The sequence below is a fragment of the Nannospalax galili genome, unplaced genomic scaffold (genome assembly GCF_000622305.1).
Source record: "Nannospalax galili isolate Female #2095 unplaced genomic scaffold, S.galili_v1.0 scaffold414, whole genome shotgun sequence".
Lineage (NCBI taxonomy): Eukaryota > Metazoa > Chordata > Mammalia > Rodentia > Spalacidae > Nannospalax > Nannospalax galili.
Window position 1 is genome coordinate 339,681 of NW_008334506.1, and position 8,908 is coordinate 348,588.

The 8,908-nt window shown below is 39.9% G+C and overlaps 1 pseudogene; it reads left to right on the top strand.

Annotated features, from left to right (window-relative positions):
- The first annotated feature begins 5,435 nt into the window (after positions 1-5,435).
- Positions 5,436-6,075, top strand: LOC103731056 (annotated as a pseudogene).
- The last annotated feature ends 2,833 nt before the right edge of the window (positions 6,076-8,908 follow it).

Below are 8,908 nucleotides of genomic sequence, written 5' to 3' on the forward strand. Positions count from 1 at the left end.
CATCATCTCCACTTGTCCGTTATGACGATCTCTCCTGTCAGCTGTGTTCTCTGGAAGGGTGCTGCATTTGGTTAGTGTCTGCTGCCAGTAATCCTGCATTCCACTGGCACCGCCTACTCTGGGAGTTAACTTAGAGCAAGCAAAACATTAACTGTGTATGTGCTGAGCTGCTTACGGTGTTTCTTCCCAGATTCCTTCTGATAATCTGAAATACAAATTCCCCGTTATAGCAGAGAAAATGAAAGTGCTCCTGTCTCTGGGTCCCATCACCTATTTGGTGTGCCAGTGAACTATCACACAAACCCTTTTTCCTTTGAGCTTTGTGATCTGACTTGAGGATACACAGTCTTCTTTTACTGAATGTTTTATAAGTAGTGGTAGTGTTTGTTATTAAATGTCCTTGGTCTTTTGCCTGAAGTGTGCATAGTCCTCTGTTTACAAGTATGAGTAACTGGAAGGGAACCAGATTCCTTGAGCAGTTCCTTATAGAATTCCTCACTTCCCAGTGCTGGAAAGGAGCTGCGTATTCTCCTGAGTCCTATTCAGCCTCTCTACCCTATACTTGGACCCATTCCACCATTGGGTTTTCTATGAGTCTTCAGGCAGTTCTTTTAGAGCATTTCATAGGAAAACAATATTTTGTTGTTCTTGTTTCTGTAGTCGTGGTTTTTTTTTTTTTTAATTGCTGATTCTCTGTGAATTTAATGACTTACGAAGAAAGGCAATTGAACCCTAGGATCCTAACAGGAATACTCTGCATCTTGATTCATTCTGCTGCGTACATAAGATGTTTCTTCAGTTAATTTTACCACAATTAAACACAAAGTAAAATGGAGTAAGCCATCAAATGAGAATCAAACCACATTTTCCCTGCTCTCTCTGTTCACTTACATTTGTATTTCACTTTGTATGCTTATGGTGTAAGGCTTTCTCAAATTTTGAATATAGTAAGAATCAAAATATTATATACTTATAATATTTAGTATAACCAGATGACAACAATATTTAAAGCAAAATATAAAAGAAAATACAAATTTATGTTTGCAAAAAAAAATTCCTAGAATGGCTTAGGAATCACAGTCTGTCAATATCTAAGCATGGTTCTGTGTCTAAGAGACCTAAGGAAGGTCAGGTAGCTCTTATTTTTCCAGCAAAGATATTTGTATTATATAGTGGGACATATTTCTGTCCACCCTGGGTTTTATGATTTTAAATATATATTTGTTATTATTCTGGGGTGTGTGTGTGTGTGTGTGTGTGTACATATACAAGCTTCAGTGTACATGTGGAGGTCAGGTGGAGTTCGTTCTGTCTTTTCACCTTTATGTAGGCTCTGGAGATAGAACCCAGGTCATTAGGCTTCATGGCAGGCACTTTTACTTATTGAGTAATCTGGCCAGATCAGGGTTTTTTTTTTAAGCTGTTTCATTCCTTCTACTTATTAATTTTGTGGTCTTTGCATCTCTCTCTCTCTCTCTCTCTCTCTCTCTCTCTCTCTCTCTCCCTCCCTCCAACTCAGGATTCTACAGCAGAGCCACTCCCCGTGAATGCATATTATGGCTCCCTGTGTGGAAGTCAGGAGACAACTTTGTGGAGTTGCAACATGAGGCTTCCAGCCAGATCTTCAGGCTTGGCAACGGGTAACTTTATCTACCAAGTCATTTTACGTACTTGGGATTTATTTTTTAAAAAAGACTTCCTTTTTCGGTCCTTGTAAACTACAGTGGCTGTTTGATGCTATACTTCAAAATAAATTTCTGGTATAGACAGACTTCTCAAAATATTAAAGGATTTGGGGACTCTCTTCCTTTATGAGAGTATGTGTGTTGGAACTTGTTACTTGCTCACAATCTGCCGTCTATCCCTGATAGTAATGGAAGCACAAGAATTTCCACAGTTCCTTATGTCTCTTACAGTTGGCAGTCAGGACCAGCTGGACTTTCTAGATCTTTCAAATCCTTAAATCTTCCTGGGTTTCCCTTTAGTCTGAACATTTGGTGTCTCCAGAAAGAACTTCAACACTATTGGATGGTACCCCCAAAGGGTTCAACCCAGCCATCTTAATTTCAATAGAAAAGATGATTGGTATCTTTTCTGGATGAGTACTAGATTCGGTGGTTAGCGTTTTAAGGTGAGCCCGTCTTAAATCAGTTTGAATGTAAATGAAAACTCAGTATTGGGTCATGCCATCACTGTTAAGTGTCCCTTTAACATGTAAGCAGTAATGTTATTCCATTTACTGCTAAAATATGCTTATGATTGAGTTAGTAACACAAATGTCCTTCCTTTGACAAGTTGAACACACTGTAACTCTTTCCTAATTATCTTCCTTTTTGACGATATCTTTTCTCCATGGGAAATTACATGTAATATAAAATTGACCATGGGAACAATTTTGAAGTGTACAGTTCACTGTCATTATGTACATATAATTAGCTGTAGTAATTTCTGAATATTTTTCCTTCCCCATCTGAAACTCACCACACTCACTGACCAGCTCCTGGCAACCACCATTATATTGTCTGTCTCTGCAGATTTCATTCCACTAAATGTGCAGTATGTGTAGAATCATGTAGTGGTTGATATTTTATGATTGCACCCTTTCACCCTCATGGGTACAAGGTTCTTCACATAGCATATGTCAGAATTTCCTTCGTCTCTACTGTAAGTATAGATCACTTTTTTGTGTATCCATTCAGCCATCAGTGAGCATGCAGAATTGTCACATCTTTGCTTATCCAGAATAATGACACGAACATGACTGTGTAAATACCTATTCAAGACCTTTCTTTGATTTCTTTTGTGAGAATGTTCTTTAAAATTTTTTATTTTATGTTTATGAGTCTATTGCATGCATGCAGGTAAGTGCCCCTGTGTCATGCAATGGCAGAGAATGCCACTAGAGGGCACCAGATATCCCAGAACTGCAGTTACATGCACAGCTGTTAGCTGCCAATGAGTGCTGGGATTTAAACCCAGGTCTTCCACAGAGCAGCCAGTGCTTTTAACCACTGAGCCATCTCTGTAACCCCCCTTTTAAGTAATCTCAATCTTAGGCAGAAATCATCTGAATTTTGTGTTTAAGTTTTTTGAGGAAAGACTAGTCAGTATTCTACAATAACTACAAGCATTTTTCTTTCCCATCAGCAATGCACAAAGACTTTAATGTCTTTCCTTTCTTGCTGACATTTCTGTTTCATCTTTTTAGATTAAAATATTAAGTGTAAAGGTCTACCTTCAAGCTGAGTTAGCAGGAAAAAGAGGCAAGTATTTCAAATTTTACATGTAGTTGTTTATGCATCAATTTCATTTTATAGGACCATCTTTTCAAAGATGGTCACTGACATATGATTAGACTGTTGACATCCATTCTATGTGAACAAATCCTGTGGAACAAGGTGAATACCAGGAAGCACTGGGTGTGACTATGGGAGCTCTAGACGCTTCACTGTCCACTCCATGTGAGTGCCTTCCTGAACTTGAGTACATGAGTTATCCTCTCTGTACTCTCCTTCTCTTTCTATACAAGGGGGAAATAACTGTGTGAGAACCTTTGGCAGGGTCAATAATAGCAAGGGAGCTATTACTCCTGAAGCATTCTGTGCATGTGCAAACTAAGCAAAGCATAGGACGGGAATGCAGATGAGCTTCCTAAGAGCCAGGGGTTGACAAGCATTGTTCTGAGCTGGGAAGTGTCCCTCACAGTATATCTTTTACTCAAGGCCTCTTCTTCTGATTCACTCATGTTCCACATCTACTGTCAGCACAAAGAATATTTGTGATCCAGGCATCTTCCAAATGGGTCACCTGATCTACAATAAGCCAAGGTAAAATTTAAAATAAGTTTCATGGAGACTTCCTAGTTGGATCTTTGAGAATAGATGCAGCCAGTCCTTGGTTTGGAGTCATGGGCTGCCCCAAACCCCACCAGGCCAGCTCATTGTCTGACAAGACAGCATTCTCCACCCCACTCCCAGTTCTGCTTCAAAGCACTCACTTACTGTGCTCCACTGCCTCACACTTGCATTGTCAAGGACGAGCTCATGGATAGGGCATTAAGCAGGAGAACAATGAACTCCAAACCTATCTTGCTGAGGTACCTTCCCAAGTGGCACAGGCACTGCCTTTCCCCAATCAAGAAGCATTTACAACTGAAGGCTGTGGAGCAGCAGGTATGGTAGGGCTTTCCTAACAAGGAGGTAAGTTTGTAGGTGCCTAAAAGCTTCTGTATGTCCAGTGACAATGGCAATATATCTCATGTCTAGAAGACTTCACCTCCATTCTTTATGGTAAATAACACAGCAGGATCCCTCAAGGTATAATTCTTTCATGATCATAACAACTAAACCCAAATCTCAGAACTGACAAGAGCTCCAAATACCTTATTTCATATGAAAATGTGAATTGTAACTTTTATGCCAAAGATGTTTCACCTTAGAAAATTGTTCACAATAATTTTTATTGACTCAAATGAAACCAATTATCTAAAGGTGGAATTTTGAGTGGTGGACAATTAAAGCAAATAACAATTTCTCATGATTTACAGATAATGTAGGTATATAGTATTTGGGATTGAACTCAGGTTTTCATACATGTTTGGCACTCACTATACCACTGAGCTATAAGCTCAGCACAGTCATACATAGGGTCATGTTCAGGTAGTTTTAGTTATAAGCCTAGGTCTAGCTTTCTATAGGCATATATATGTTCATATGTATATATTTTTTAGAGAAGTGTACAAAGCAGAATGAGCATCAGTCCAACCAAGTGACCCTTAGAGTTCTTTTGTTTGCAGGTATCCCTTTTGTTCACATTTCTTGTGCTATATCAGGAAGTCATGTTATTTCTTTTGACCTAAATGAGCTTATCATGTCTATTATTTTTAAGATTTCTTTTTTCTTCCAAGGTAATATAGATTAACTCACATTTCTAATGATCGTGTAATGTTCTGCAGTGTTGGACAAAGCACAATCAACTTAAGCATTCTCCAGCTTTTCATAATCATTAACATTCTTTATAATCTCTGTTTTTCAAAGCGTTCTGAAATAAACCCCATCTTTCACGTTTCAAACCGTTATCTCACTATTAATTCAGTGCAAGGAAACTCAAAGTCAACAAATAACTGCATTTCAACTTTTGATGAAAAAGGACCAAATTGATGTCTTAAAACACCTTACAATGAGTACTTCTGGAAGTCATGGATTTCCAGGTCCCTTTAACTTAGTCTTCGCGGTTTAGAAGCCTAGTATGTGTATGGTCCACTTAAACACAACTTTCGGACCGCAGTGGGAAAGTCGGGGTATTCAGCAGTGCTCTGTAAAGCAGGACTGATTCTGTTTTCCCTCCTTCCCTTCTTCCCTTGTGATCCTGCCCTGCCCTAATACTTCCTCAGCCTCATCTTTAGATTTGCTGAGGCGTAGGAGTGGATCTTCAGGATGATTGCAGTCCTTTACAGCTTCTGGGCCCTAGCATTTTAATTAGTTCTAGCAACCAGCATATACTGGCGCCTGTGGGAATTCGATGATAAGGTGGTTCACTTTGTGTTCTTCGGGCTTTGGGAAGCTTACTACCATAAAGAGTGTAACATCTCTGGTTCTGTGACCAAAATCCTGGTACACAGCCCGATCAACTCCACCTGGATCATTTCACCAGTTTGAGAATGCAAAGACCCTGATAAATGGATGTGATTTTCCTGAAATTTATGGTCCTGCTTTTCAGCTCGGTGGCCATTAAGATAAGCTGCAAGAACGACCCATTTGCTGGCACCCAGGAATGTTGTCACAAGACCTCGGCTTTAGTTCTGGGTCTCAGCGGTCTCTGCACACTTGTTTCTGTGAGCTGGAACCACGTGGTAGACTTTTACGGCCGCAGCACGCTTGACTTCCCACCCACTTTCCCATTAAGAAAGAAGCTCTGATAGAGAAACACCGCACCCCCGCGTTTCCCGGACGGATCCTGACAGCCACCCTTTCACTCTTTGGAGTGGCCGCGTTCCTTTGTGAGTTGAGCTCTTTGAAACTACAGAGCAGACTGAGGCCCAAGTGTGCTACCAAACTGGCCCATCCAAAGGCCTGAAGCAGTGAGGGCTCTGACATTGACAACATCTGCCAGGAGACCGCATGGAGAAATTTCCTACGAGCTTGCAATACTCCTGTCGTCGCTTCCCCATTTTAAATAAAACATCAACCTGATTTCTCAGGGTGTGTTTCAATCTTATATCCTCCGCTACTCGCTAAATGCATTTCTTTCTTAATGCTTTTCACTTCCCAATATTGGGAGACAAGATTATGCGTTCAGATACTGCCAACAATCAATGGCAGTCCAAAGTAATGATGAAATGTAAGCTTTCTACAGAAACACAACCAACCCCACAGTAAAAGAAGTTGTGTATGTAAGTTGAAACAGACAAGAGTAAACTTGCCAAATTCTCATTTTGGAGACATTTAAGTACTTATAAATTTGAGTTTAGCATGGGGTGTGGGACTTCTTATCCTTGGCAGCTCTGACTGTTGGGTTCTGGTTTGGGGGTAAAGAGGCCATTCTGTGCATTGAGGATATCTTGTACCATCTGCAGGTGATTTCTAGTCGAATTTCATTAAGGCTCTAGTCTTCCCTCTAGTTATAAACACTAAAAATTACCAGGTATTTCTAAATGTCCTCTGACAGGCAAAATGTTTCCCTGTAGAGATCCCTGTTCTGGCTCTGGCCATAACGCAGTGAAATGGCAGCTCTGGTAAGGTTAGAAAATTTGGATAAAAATTGCTAATCAAGCATAGTTACACAGATTTCTTTCATTCCCTTTTGGATGCAGGTCCCTGCACAGAAAGTATGTAATATCCTCACAATAAAATTGGACTGCTGGAAGGGAACAGAGGGCAAGTAGAACTCAAATCTGTATTTCCCAAGAGAACAGCCTGAATCACTTGTGTGGTCTCTTAGAGCAGCTGGAAGGCAGTGTTAATGTGATCGACCCTCACAGCATCCAGGGGAAGTAGCTACATTTGTATTTGGTGCTTTCTATCCTTAGTGAAACCTCTTTTCAAAACTTGTACACCTTAACTGCTAGTTATACAAAAAATGAAGGGAATGACGAAGTTAACCTCCCTAAGAATAAAGATGAGGGAAGCATCTGAGTAATGTAACTTGTAGTTTGTTTCTCTGTTCCAACATAAACCAGTGAACAAAAGATACTTTGGCATGAAGGGGTTGATTTCAGCTTACAAGTTACAGTCAGTGATTCAGAGGAGATAAGGCAGATCTCAAAGCAGGTGCTTGAAACAGAAACTAGGAAGGAACAGTGTCTACTGCCTTGTTCCTTGAGGCTTGCTGGGCTACATTTCTTATACAACTCAGATTGTCCTCAGATGGCTCCTCCTACTGGGGGCTGGGCCCTCCTACATCAATTAGTAGCCAAGTTAATGCCTAACAGACCTGCAGAGCAATGTGATGGAGGAACTTGCTCAATTGTGGACTCCTCTTTCCAATTACATCAACTTCACAACAAAGGTTAGCCATTACAAGTGTACCCCTTGTCAATTTGACACACGAATTTGTTACTGTTAAAACATTAGCTACTCCTATACTTCATGCTAATATAATGTAAATCACACTTTACCTTTTTGAACTGCTGTATATTTATTTTTAATATTTTTACTGGTTCTTTGAGAATTTCATATTTTGATCATCTTCAGACCCCTTCCTCATCTCCTTTCAGATCCACAAATGCATCCTTATCCTTTCTCATTCGTGCCCTGTATTATTTCTGAGGCCTATCGATTCTAATTTGTGTTCCCCAAATACCCTTGAGTATAGGAAGTCTCACGATCTTTAAAAACTCAATACTTTAAAAAAATTCAAAGTCTTGGGGCTGGAGAGATGGTGTTGTGGTTGAGATTACTTGCTGCACTTGCAGAAGACCCGGGTTCAATTCCTGGCACCCACATGGCAGCTAACAACTGTCTGTAACTCCAGGTCCAGGGGATCTGATGCCCTCTTCTGTTCTCCTTGGGCATGACATGGGTGCACTTACACGCATGCAGACAATACACTCATATACAAAAAATAAAAATAAAGAAATTAAAAAAATTCGAAGTCTTTTTAAAATAGCTAAAATCTTTTAACTGTGGTATTTTGTAAAATGAGGAAAAAAGCTATGTACTTTTTCATTTCAAAATGGAAAAAACACAAACCACCTACATGGACCAGAGGAGGTCACACCACACAGATGAGCTCTAGAGTCCCATTCAGGTACTGGGCACCTATTTAGATGACCCCTGAAAATAGTGGATTTTCCTTGGAGCCCCCATGGTGCACAGAAATTGCCATCTAAAAACATATTTGCTACTGCAAAGAGAAAGAGTCACAGTTTACTTTGAGCCCAGAACTGATTGAAGTCACCCTAAATACTATGTTCCCACCCTTTAACAGGTTCCTGAAAGTCTTACATTTATAGTACAACAAAAAGAGACAGCAAGAAAAAATAAATCAAGGCACTTTTCAAATACATTGGTAGGAACCTCAAGTGGGATGCTACACACACACACACACACACACACACACACACACACACACAAGAAATCTCTGCTATGGGCCTCGGATGTTATCTGACGACATTCTTAGTCTTTGGGTTGGAGGAAGGTAGTTAATCTGTTAGTACACTGGAAAGACTTTTCCAACAGTCACAGTCAAGGATGTCAGGTCAATACAGGTGTGCAATGCGTGAATGCTAAGAAAACTGATGATATCCTGCATTTCACCTCCTCACAATCAAGAACATTCTCCTCAGCCAACCAAATGTGAAGAATTTTTAACATGGCTAAACCTTTTATTTTGGGAACATTAGTTCATAAAACTCATCATTTTGATAGTGATGTATTTTTTTCTTTTTAACAAAATTTATTTTTATTAA